Below are 12,871 nucleotides of genomic sequence, written 5' to 3'. Positions count from 1 at the left end.
ACTGTAAAAATGAAATAATGCTCTTTAAAGTATCATTTACAACAGTGGTGGCTGTTTTCACAAGTATGCTACAAAAAACACGACAATACATAATACATAAGGAAAAGCCCTATGTTTGGTCAGTTGGTGAGATAGGTAAATGTTATTTTTGTGTGACAGTTCTGATGGTTTTCAAAGGACTAATTCTTTGCTTTTCGACATATGCCCAACTGAAAACGCTTTAGCAACTCATGTGCACATGACAACCATCTAAATAGACTACATGTTTGCAGAAAACACAATACTGATTATAGAGGGAAAAATAACGGCTCTTTTTAAAAGCACGTTTAGTCTGAAGTAATTTTAGGATTGTTTGGAATTTTTTACCAGCAGACACCCTTTCACTGCTGAGTGTCTTAGTATTGTAAGATGTGTGATTTGAATTTTGGTTTAAAGGTGCCTTTGGTTTGAACACCCCTACCCCTACGAGGCAGAAATACAAAGAAATAGAAGGAAATTGAGCCTATTTGGAACCAGACTTTAGTATGTTCCCATGGGGGGATTCACGGTGCGAATGACACTGCGTCAGCTTGTTCATTTATCTTTAGTATTTTCTTCAACTTTAACTTTTAGGACCATGTATGAGGTTGTGGCAAGCTAAATACACAACACGACGACGTCTCGGGAAAATAGTAAGGATTATATAGGGAAAAACAACAGTGTCAGTTAATGTCCGTTTTGAAGGTGTTAGTGGTTGGGGATTTTGAAAAGCATCAGACATCAGGCAGATACAATCCTTTCTGCGTGTTCTGGTGCAGAAAGAGTTTTCAGTTTATACATTGGGGTGACCAGTAGATACCGTTTTACAACCATAGCCCCAAACGACATTTACAGAGCCCAAAGAAGGATTAGGGTCAATTTCAAAGCCACTTTTCCATATGAAGCGCCAACTTTATATGAAAATGTGTTTAATAAACATCAAAGGACTGAGGTTGAACTTTCTGATAAGGGACATTTTAAACCTAGTCATTGTCACTTCAACGTTCCCTTCACTAAAGTGGCTAAGATGCCTGGACTAAATGATACGATAACTCTGTTCCACATTACTGCTGTTATCTATATTTAGAGCGCTTACTTCCCTTTGTTTTGTTTTGACCTGGTGAATTTGTTGTAGTTTACGGTTGGTGTTTCAGTTGTCAGTGCAGGCAGCATGTGGCAGAGAGAGGGAATGTTCCTTTACATTTCCGTCGAATCGTACAAAAACTTAAAATTACTCTATTTTCTTCGATGTTGCGACAGTGTCACCTTTGCGAGCACTTACAGTCACAAGTACATTTTTCTTCTTTTTACGGGGGTGGGGAGGGGGGCTGAAAAAAGAGCCACTTTCACAGCGGCAGTAGTAGTCGTAATTATCTTAATATTCACAAATTCCCTGTACGCCTTACAATTTACATTTTTACTTTCGCTGCAACTTTCATTTGTTATCATGTCTCATCTTATTTATGAGGAAAACCTTGAAATAAAACACTGTTAAGTTGAGTTCAGACCGTCAAACTGAATATCTTCTTATCATATATATATGATGTTCTTATCCTTGAACGCGTTTTTTCCTCGGTAAGAATCCGAACAGATTACAAACAAGGTACAGGCCTGGAAAATCGGGTAGCCTGCCCCACCTGTGAAGGCTACTCCACCCGTTGTAAGCCTATCCCCACCCGTTTTACTCTGATCCATTTATTTTTGCGTGGATTGTGTCACGTAGTGAATTGCACTACGCTTGTATATATATATATATATATATATATATTACAAAACGTGCAGTCCTGTAGCCTACTTGTGATCGTATGCACATAATACCCTCCTGGTGATTAGAAAAGACAGACAGCTTTTTATTTATTTATTTATGTATTTTCCCCTTTAAGTAGAGAACACGATTTCTGGATTACTTGAAGTGAAATGCACGCAAGGTGTCGCCTTATACAGAAACAACAGGTTTTTTAAATGGATATTGTCCAGGAAGGGCCAACAGCAAAGTGCATTTTCTCGCTTTGCAACTGACGCACGTCGATCGGTGCTACCCGTTAAATGTAAACTGGCACAACCAAAATATTTCAGACTACGACCCCAAATCGACCAGGGCTGAGGTGCTACCATCCACACGGGAGCCACCCGCAGTGTTGGATTGGTTGAAACTGAGATTTGTTGTGATTTCAACGACTCAGATCATAGAAATTCATAGAGGGGGTCCCGCGAAGCACTAAACCTGTAAAGAGCGGGTGCAAGGACGCACTCAATTCCCGTTATCACGCGCACCGTTGGAACCGTGACTGTTTTCAGAACAAACAAAAACAGTTATTCCGTATCTGTGCCGACGCGAATATACAGAATTGATGTTCCTGATATAATCGACTATAATGCTTTTGTGAAGGGATCAGAGAACTTCCGAAACTGAGTCGGCACTGTACCACCGACATGAGCGTTCATCTGTGGGCAAGGAATGTGCCTTACGAAAACAGGAATACGAGTCTCCTGGTTTTCAGACCATCAAAAGTTCCACTGAGAACTGGGTGGCCGAGTGGTAACGCACTTGCGCTCGGAAGCGAGAGGTTGCGAGTTCGACCCTGGGTCAGGGCGTTAGCAATTTTCTCCCCCCTTTCCTAACCTAGGTGGTGGCTTCAAGTGCTAGTCTTTCGGATGAGACGAAAAACCGATGTTGGGGTGTGCACGTTAAAGATCCCACGATTGACAAAAGGGTCTTTCCTGGCAAAATTGTATAGGCATAGATAAAAATGTCCACCAAAATACCCGTGTGACTTGGAATAATAGGCCGTGAAAAGTAGGATATGCGCCGAAATGGCTGCGATCTGCTGGCCGATGTGAATGCGTGATGTATTGTGTAAAAAAAAATTCCATCTCACACGGCATAAATAAATCCCTGCGCCTTGAATATGTGCGCGATATAAATTGCATAAAATAAAAATTAAAAAAATAAATAAATCCCTGCGCTTAGAACTGTACCCACGGAATACGCGCGATATAAGCTTCATATTGATTGATTGATTGATTGATTGACTTAGTGGGTCCAAGAAGAAAGGCGTCAAGTTCAAGTTGTTTTCTCTCTACAAGACACCATAAAGGGCAGAATATACCTGCGCAGTTTCAGCGGCACAGACGACGCCCTGTATACATATTATTGATGCTGCGATAGGGATTATGACGAGTACTTGACCTGTTTTCCTTTCACGCAACGTGTAGCGGGCTGGGATAATCTGCAGTGCGTCGTCTGTCCTGCTGAAGTTACATAGGTGAGCGCCAGGCCTAATCATTTAGCCTACTCGGCAAAATATCGATTGTTGTAGAGTTGTGTCGAACACGGACGCTTCTGTTGCCGGGGAGTGTCACTTTAATGTTCGCAGAGTCGCGTCAGAAGCGGCGGCGTGGATACAGCAAGTTCTGCACAACAGGTGTATAAAGATATAATCAATGCATAATATAAATGAAAATATATGTATTATAGAATCTGTGGCACATGAACGTGTGAGTCTCTGTCACAGCTTGTTTGGGTTGTGGTCCATAATTTATCAGTTGCAAAGACCGGAGCGACTGAGGTTGGGTAGGGGTGGAGTGGGGATTTAGGGGGGGGGGGTGTAAGTCAGTGTGTGTTTGGTGTCCTTCCTTGTACTGTGCGCATACCCTTGTTTTCAAAAGGATGAAAGACGTTTGTACATCAGTGTCAAGCTTTTTATTCACGCAGGTGTTCGTACATCAGTGTCAAGCTTTTTATTCACGCAGGTGCCAGGAGGTTGGTTCCGCGTAACGCTCACTTACTATTTGTGTCTAATTTTTTTAGTTCGCTTACCGGCTAAACTGGAGTTGTGGGGAGATGCCTGTTGTCCGTATATCTCTGGGGTTGTTGTTGTTTGTGTGTGTGTGTGTGTGTGTGTGTGTGTGTGTGTATGTGTGTGTGTGTGTGTGTGTGTGTGTGTATGTGTGTGTGTGTGTGTGTGTGTATTTAGGAGGGTTGGGCTGAGGGAGGGGGGATTGAGGGAGGGGGGGAGGGCACTGAGGTCGTCTGTCTGTCCTGCAGGTCTTGAATTGTTCCTCACTTCTTGACCAACAAAGTCGTCGCTATAAATTTGAATAGTGACCTTTTGTCAGGTCAGCAACGCCTCCTGGAAGGACTGAAAGCTGTGTGGGCTAAGGTGAAGTTCTCTGGATTATGTGCTTTCCAGCGAAAAAGGGTTTGGAGATAGGCTGAGGTTAGAGGATTTCGAACGTCAATCGGAGTTGTTCTTTCATTTTCGTCTTCGTCACTTCTTCTCCAAATCGACACAAATAACGTACATTTTGTTTTGTTGTTAGTTTTTCGTTTGTTTATTTTTGGGGTTTTCGATGTTGTTGGTGTTGTTCTTTTTATTGTCCACGGTCTGAAACATAGATCTATTCAATGGACAACTGTACAATGTGTGTGTGTGTGTGTGTGTGTGTGTGTGTGTGTGTGTGTGATTGTGTGTGTGTGTGTGTGTGTGTGTGTGTGTGTGTGTGTGTATGTGTTTAACAATGTACGCCCAGTTTGCTTAGTGCTTTGGTTCTTGTTGTTTTATTACAGTTATATGTATGCTTTGTATGCTTGTTTCATTTGTGCTCGTTTATTTTGGAATGAATTTGTCAAGCCCCTGGAGCCAATTGATGGGACTCGCGCTATAGAAAAAGTTATTTATTATTATTATTATTATTATTATTATTAAGTTATTGAGACATCCCAGTGCACTAAGGGATTTATAGAGCAAATCGAGAAAATTCATTATTGAACGAAGCGCATAGCGCTGAGTTCAATAATTATTTTCGAGATTTGCTCTATAAATCCCTTAGTGCACTGGGATTGTTTCAATAACGATATTGTCAGTACCGCCAGAGAAAAAAGAAGATTCAAAACGCACATTTTGCAACGCGCATTTGGATAGGCGTAACTGTGTGGTCAGGTTTGTGTCAGATCTACTTTTGTGTGGGCTGTCTCAAGTGTGTCGTGCTTTCGTCACACGCAAACTCTTGTTTTAATTTCTGTTGGTAAATTCCAGTGTAGCGTTAAGCTAAAAAGTGATGATCTTTCATAGAGACCTCATTTAAACTCGGAGAAAGGACTGTGCTCTTAGTTAGTGGCGATTCGAAACCTTCATCGAGCTTCGACAGATTGACTGTGCAGAGTTTTGCCCCTTGCCAAGGTCGACGGAAAGCACATTTTCAAAATAAATGTGGCATGTTTCTCGTGTGGTATCTTCACTCATCGGGGAATCTGGTACTAAATATGAACGGTAAGAATGCTCTGAACCCTACACGTATTATATCCCCATCGTTTTATCGTTCACATTTGCCCAACATGTTAATTTGCTGAGCGGGATTTATGTCGTCTGCTAGGCTATGGCAATGGAACCACTGCACTGAGTCTCATTTCAAAAACAAAAATTGCTCGTCACGTTGCACTGAGTCTGCACGCATGAGGCAGGTTGGTAATAAGTCGTATATATGGTAAACCCTACATGTTTTCGATTCCGATTGTTCTTGCCTTGAAATAATAATTCGGAAAACATTCATTTACTGAACAGATGCAGCCGTATTTCAGTGTAGTCTGCTACGTGCTGATCTAGCTGCTACGTTATCGGAATAACACTTGTGTTTTCTGTTAGCTGCTGGGAATTGTATACTAACTCATCATTTGGTAATGTGGATAATAAGCTACATGCCACTAACATGGCATAATTATGAGAGGAATCTTCGCAAGTCGAAACTGAAAAATTAGACACAGCGGGTTCTATTTTTAGATCAGTGGCAACTGTGGCACAGGCACATGCAATCAGTCAGAAAAAAACCCACTTCTGCTTTAATTGAGAAGCAGGAAATTTATGGTCATAATCATTGGTATTGTGGAGAATATAAGCTACATGTCATTAATTAATTCTGAGGATGAGAGTACACTCTCACTTAGGCAAAGGGCGGAAGAATACGCTCTGTGGAAAAGTTAGCGCACTAGTTTTAGCGCATCGCCATTAGCCAATCAACTGGTTTACATCAGTCATGTGACACCAGTACTTACTGACAATTATCATTATTACTCTCCACGACGAATTGCTGACAGCAATTCAGACTTGCTTTTGAATATTACGGGTAGTATTTCTTCAAAATGCGTTTCATTTGTTCTGGCCCATTTTTGTAACTTCATTCTTTCTGTTCTGCGTGTTTGCATTGCGGAATGCGGCGTTTACTATCAGGTAAAGATAAGGACAGTAGGGGCCTACTGTTGCCGTGCAGGTTTACGTAGAAAACAGAGACTGAAATCAAAGCACGATGCATAGCCCGACTTGACTACAGTGCATATTTGACCTGGGCGCGTAATCTCTGGAAACATAAAACACATGAGAATCAGATGTGTGGTTGCTCGTAGGAATCTCAATTCCGTGTGCAATGTCGTTTTGGACAGTCAAGTGAAGTGAAGAGGCATGTAAACATTACATTAGTCTTTGCGTTTTATCAGCACATCGCAACTAAAACAAGCCGGTGTAACACGAGAAAATTACTCCCACGAGATTTTTACTCCGGAGTAAACATTTCGTACGAAAAAGTTACTCCCTTCACGAAAAAAGCACTCCCCCATTGCACGAGAAAATTACTCCCCAAGACAGGTGAGTTCCGAGTAAACATTTCGTACAAAAATGTTAATCCTCAGCTGACGAATAAATAACGAATAAATTACTTCACCCCAACACGAGCAATTTAACTTCCCATGCCAGGTGTACAAAATGTGTACTCCCTTGTCCCCTGTTAGTCTTGGTGGTGGAGGGGGTGGAAGGAGGGTAGCGCGACATTCGTTTGCGCGAGATCACTTATTGGCATTATCCCTTCGCCCGCATCCCATTTTTGCGTACGAGGTTTTTACTGGAAGTAAAAAAAATGAGGAGTAAAAATTTCGTGGAGGGAGTAATTTTTTCGTGCCTTGGGGAGTTCTTTTCTCGTACGAAAAGTATAGTCGGAGTAAGAATGTCGTACGAAATATTTACTCCGGAGTAAATTTTTCGTGGAGTAAAAATGTTGTGTTACACCGGGAAAACGTGGGAACTTTCACGTAGTCATTATACAATGGAGTTTTACGACTGCAATGTTCGGAAATGATTCAAACGGACATCCGAGCAGCTACCAACCGGCAACAGCGGAAACTGGTAAGTTGCGCATGCATTTTTTTCATCAACGCGAACATTTTTTGTTTCTGTTAAAGATGTATAAGGGACACACAGTCTAAAGTCATAAAAAAATTGAGGCACTGAGATTGCTCTTGGCAAGATCAAAATAAGAACAAAGAAAGTGCACGTGCTCACCAGAATACAATCATGGCAACAAGTGTGACATCTGCACGTGCATTCCCCCCACCGCTGGAGACGAATCGGACAGGTCAGAGAGCATCATCATGATCATTGAAGGCAGAAAATGATTGTGGACCGCCTCATTGTTCTGAAGAAACACAAGGCGAGTTACAAACAAAACAATGTTTGTTGAAAATAGTTAATCTGTCGGCCTGAAGCAAAAAGATCAATATTGAAAACCGGAGATCAGTTATCACAAATTCTATTGAGGGTAATAGGCTAGCCGAAAGCCGAGACGTGTCGAGGTTGTCTCGGCGAAGCATGCGAACAGATCAAAAGGAATACAATGCAATCATTTTTTGTTAAAATCTGTTGCTGCTATTTTGATTTAAATTTTGTGTTACGAAATGTTATGAACAAATTATTTAATTCATTATTAGGCTTCCTAGCTGAAATGCAATCCTATAGTCCGCACTGAGTCAAAGGTTGTTTCACCAAAATGTCAATCAATATTATTAGGAAATGAGGTCGCCACAGTGCTGCCTCATATTGACCCTGGCGCAGAGCACAGCTTTCAGCCATTCACTCGGAACGTTGCATCACGACAGGGAGATAAAATACTTGACTACTCTTTGTCGTTTTGCCGAGAATCACTTGTGTATAATTTTTGTTTTTTGTTTTTTTTGTTGTGTCCGATAAGGCAAACGATGGTGGCAGTTAACTAAAATGTGATACGAATTGACGGCGTTCCAAGACTGCGTTGTAGATTTCCACGGCTAGCTAGCTTTGTCCATTCCTTCTGAATCGACTTTTGAGTTGTGTGTGTGTGTGTGTGTGTGTGTGTGTGTGTGTCTGTGTCTGTATGTCTGTCTGTCTGTCTGTCTCTCTGTGTCTCTCTGTATGCGTGTATGCTTAAGGTAGCATAGCCGGACATCTACAGTATGTGCACAAACCGAAATATTATTTGTTGATCATATCTTTGGATGCAAAATGCTCAGATTGCAGGGGAAAAGTTCGTTCCAGAGGACAGCGGAGGAAGCGTGGTGTGTGTGTGTGTGCGCATGTGTCATATATATGTATAGGTTACAACACGAGTGGTTTTTTATATGGCTTGTATTTCAGTCAAGACCCAGCGGATGAATATCATCGGGAGACACGAGCCTCTGGCGAGTGGCTCTCGATTAATATTCCCGCTGGGTCTTGACTGAAATACAAGCCATATAAAAAAACCACTCGTGTTGTAATCTGTATATCCCATTCTACCATCAAACACAAAGTGTAGACTACTAGCGGCACTGTTGCGATCTGTGGAGTGTAAAACAGTGTTGCCAGCGAGACTTAGCCCTTTTGCAACCTTAAACTAAGTGACCGTCGCTGAAAAAATAAAACGAATGAGTGCATCGATAAGTACGCGGTAACACTACTTTCAGACCATTTAAAAGCTTTAAGTAAAGGTTCATAAGTTGCAAGAAAGTAATGAAGTCGTATAGAAATTAATTTAGTTGAAGCGCACAATTCTTTTGTTTTGCGTTTCAGGTCGGCAGAACGGGCGAAACGGGTTTGGGACCCATTTGGCTTACTCGATTCAGAATCGATTCCACGTTGTTTTTCTCGAACGTGTTATTATACAATTAGGCTTATTGACAGAGAAGCAAATTTTAGGGAACAAATATGTAGGTTTAGATTTAACCATTTGCTCCCTATTTGAAATGTATCTACGTGATAAACTGTTTTGCGAGTGTGTTTGCATGGATGAACTTAAACTGGTATGGGTGTGAGCAAAACGGGACCGAGTTGGTGAAGTCGCGAATTGCTGACACGTCTGTCACCGCCGATTGATTGCATTTTGAAGGAATATGATTGGATTACGGAAAAATACACACATGTTAAGTTCTTGGATACCTTCATCGCCAATGTGGACTTACTGCAGAGCCAGGCAAAAGAGTAGACTTGCTCGCAAAACACGTGAAACAGCCGATGTTTGATAGCGAAGCCAAACCGTGCCAGGTAAGGACGCTTCTCGGTCTTGCTACGCATGTCACCAGTGACAGTGTTGTTGCTTTGAGTTTGACTAACAAACTCGAAACTGTCATTTAAAACATGAGCCAAATGTGTATTGATTGTGTGATTAGTCTATGTGACAGTGCTTCTATTATCTGTGCTCCCTAGCTTCTGTCAGTTCCCACACCGACACTGCCAGAGAAACTGAACTGAGACGCACACCAAAACACACTACTGACAGATTCTCAAAAGTCGTCTGCTAACGATGCAAGGGAGGGTACTCGTGTTTTTGTTTTGGTTCGCTAGCATCTGGGTATCTTGTAAGTTGAATGTTCGTTTTTTTCGACCTGCATTGCTTTCATAATGAAAGAAACGTTTGCTTATTGCATCTCATACATCAGATCAGTTCTGAGATTCATTTTTGCGTGCAACTTATATGGTTTTCTGAGCCGTGCAATACGATTTTGGAACTTCATACAAATGTGTCACATTGTTCGGCGCGAGGTCAAAGGTCGGGAGGAAAGTAGTTCTTTGCCCAAATCGGAATCTGCACTATCATATATTTTTTGGAGTCCATGATGTATTTATTGAGCTATAAAAATACATTATATACCCATACTGAAGTAACAGAGACAAAGAAGGGAGGTCATGGGATATATATATATATATATATATATATATATATATATATATATATATATATATATATATATATATATATGTGTGTGTGTGTGTGTGTGTGTGTGTGTGTGTGTGTATGTGTGTGCATGTGTGCGTGCTTACATGCGTACGTGTGCGTGCTTATGTGCGTACGCGTGTGCATGCGTGCATTTGTACGTGAGTATGTGATAGTCGCTGTATTATCTGTTTCAGCTTAGTCGAGTATTACACCGTGATTTAACGAGGCAGGTGTTCACATTAATAAAATAACTCCTTTCTAATTGTATCCATGTATACATAGGGATGAGGAAGATCCTTCGATTGCCTTCAGCATCTGTTCCTCTACTTTTCACCCAAGCAATCGGATTCTTTGGGGGTAATAACAAGTTAATCTCCGGTCGATGCAGTGTGAAGCTGGAGGCAAAAAAAAAAAGGCCGTTTTATTGTTATTAAAGCTATACCTGTGCTTCTCAATTCCCTGGTGCACTGAGCTCCTAGGGTATTCAGTCATGCCTCAGGCATCTATCCATTTGAAATAATACCAAGTTTCATTGACCTTCTTTCAAGGAGTCGAAAACTTTACGAACAATTACGAATTAATGTTCATCATTGGAAGGACAGAGTTAGCCTCGGTCAGACCCCGCACGTGAACTTTTACGCCAAAAGTCTATACATGGGAGTCAGTATATAGCAATCTCGACGAAAGAGGGTATTTTTTTTATCTTGGGTATAGTTTACGTCAAAACATTGTGTTGGATTACGTAAGAAAATTGTAAAACATCTTTTTTTTAGGGTTCATTTTGGCATACCGCACACACCCTTTTGCCCCAGAACGTGATTACGGGAAAATGTTTATTACATTTTGGCAGAAAATTCAAACTGGAAAATCGCATAAAGTTTCGATTGGCTGACAACGTGTCGTCATCTGTGGTAAAGTTGTGTACATGATTTGACCGTGTGTATCCTTATCTGCGACAAAAAGACAAATCGTTGCTGCTTCAACAGTGCTCTGAGCGGAGCAGCACCTTTAAACCTCGAATTTGTACGACATTTATTCAGTCTGTCTCTGTCTGTCTGTCGATCTGTCGATCTGTCGATCTGTCTGTCTGTCTGTCTGTCTCTCTCTCTCTGTCTCTCTCTCTCTCTCTCTCTCTCTCTCTCTCTCTCTCTCTCTCTCTCTCTCTCTCTCTCTCTCTCTCTCTCTCTCTTCCGATTCCTTCTGTTTGGTAATTTGACCTTGCAGAATTAAGGCATTTAACAAACAAACAAAACGCCCCTGTTTTTAAAGAACCTTTCCCGAAGCTGCCACATTCCCCCATCACACACACACACACACACACACACACACACTCACACACACACCTCACACACCTCACACATACACACAAACACACACACACGCACACACTACTCGCTCGCACAGACACACGCGCACACACTACTCGCTCGCACAGACACACACACACACACACACACACACACTACTCGCACGCACAGTCACACACACACACACACACACACACACTTCTCGCACGCACAGTCACACACCGAGGCCCCCCAGTAACAATACACTCACACACACACGCACGCACAGACACTACTCGCACACACAGTCACACACAGACACACACACAACACACACAACACACACACACACACAACACACACACACACACACACACTGGCACTACTCGCACGCACAGTCACACACACACACGCACACCTCCCCCCTAACCTCCCACATACACACCCACACGCGGAACTGAACCCCCATTCACACCTCCACCCCACCATCCTTTCCCGCTTTGCAACGATTTTAACACTGATTCTTTGCCCGCAATCTAAACATGTTTGACAATTCCCATTCGGTTGTCCAGTTGTTATTCCAACGTCAAAAAATCTCCTCAAGCCATAGTGTGGTTTCCTATTCCGTCGAGCAAAGTGAGAGAGTGTTTGGCCATCCTAAGCGGCGGCAGTCTGCTTTCATCAAAGTGAAGTGTTTGTCGTCCCTCTGCTCTTCGCTTGCATGTAATGAATGGGGTGCCTCGCGGCATGACAGCCCACCCGTTACTGTACATGTAGTCTAGCCGTGACTAGCAGGGTGTCTGGAACTCTAGTCTTCGACCAAACTCATCGGTGCCAGGGTATAACAGCGCCGGTCACGGAACTGGTAGATCGTGATTTCGTTCCTGGCGTTACTGAGGCGTTTGTTTGACGTGGGACATGTTTGAGGCAGGTTAAGTTCAGTTGGTGTGGATCGAGTCAGACTGAGTATAGTCTCAGTGAACGTTGTGTGTCTGTGATTGATTTTTATTTCTCAAAGATTCTGTGTTCGGAATTTACTGCATGCGATCAAGACTTCGCGGACTTGCAAGGTAAGCCTCGTCAGATTTATTGTACGTAGGCGTAATATTCAGTGTTTCTAAGCATTTGGTAGCTGAAAATTATGTTTTCCGTGATAGTTTAATGCAAGCTAGAATTTTGTAAGTGTATGATGAAGAGTTCGTCTGCACCGTACAGCGGAACTGTCTTGTATTGGCAAATTGTACCGTGTGAACCGGCCATGACAAGACGGCATAGTCATTCGTGAGGCTCCGGGCGGACCTTGTAGCCTGATAAGCTTGTGTCGTAAATTTCCAGCTAAACCTATTAGAACCAACAATCTGATTGGCTGATGGAACAAAACTTCACAAATTCGCAATGAGTTATCGCCAAGAAGTGTACGTCAATCGACAAAATATCATGATACGATTTTTACGAAACAAGTTCTCATACGTCACGCGACTTAGTCTTAGTACATGTATACGTACCCGTATCAGGGCCGGACCAAATGAGTTGTAAGGGGGGTGTTCCTCCTTTTTGGGGGGGGGCAAATCAGC

The 12,871-nt window shown here is 42.3% G+C and overlaps 1 protein-coding gene across 1 annotated transcript in view; it reads left to right on the top strand.

Moving 5' to 3' along the window:
* The first annotated feature begins 12,017 nt into the window (after window positions 1-12,017).
* The window catches only part of LOC138971229 (sphingolipid delta(4)-desaturase DES1-like), a 43,098-nt gene continuing 42,244 nt past the window's right edge, over window positions 12,018-12,871 (top strand). Inside the window, exon 1 of the mRNA XM_070343918.1 lies at window positions 12,018-12,367. The gene's annotated coding sequence lies outside the window, so the exon portion shown is untranslated. The remainder of the gene's footprint in view (window positions 12,368-12,871) is intronic.

This window comes from Littorina saxatilis, linkage group LG7 (assembly GCF_037325665.1).
Source record: "Littorina saxatilis isolate snail1 linkage group LG7, US_GU_Lsax_2.0, whole genome shotgun sequence".
Lineage (NCBI taxonomy): Eukaryota > Metazoa > Mollusca > Gastropoda > Littorinimorpha > Littorinidae > Littorina > Littorina saxatilis.
Note: the sequence above shows the minus strand (reverse complement) of the source record. Positions and strands in the feature narration are given on the sequence as shown.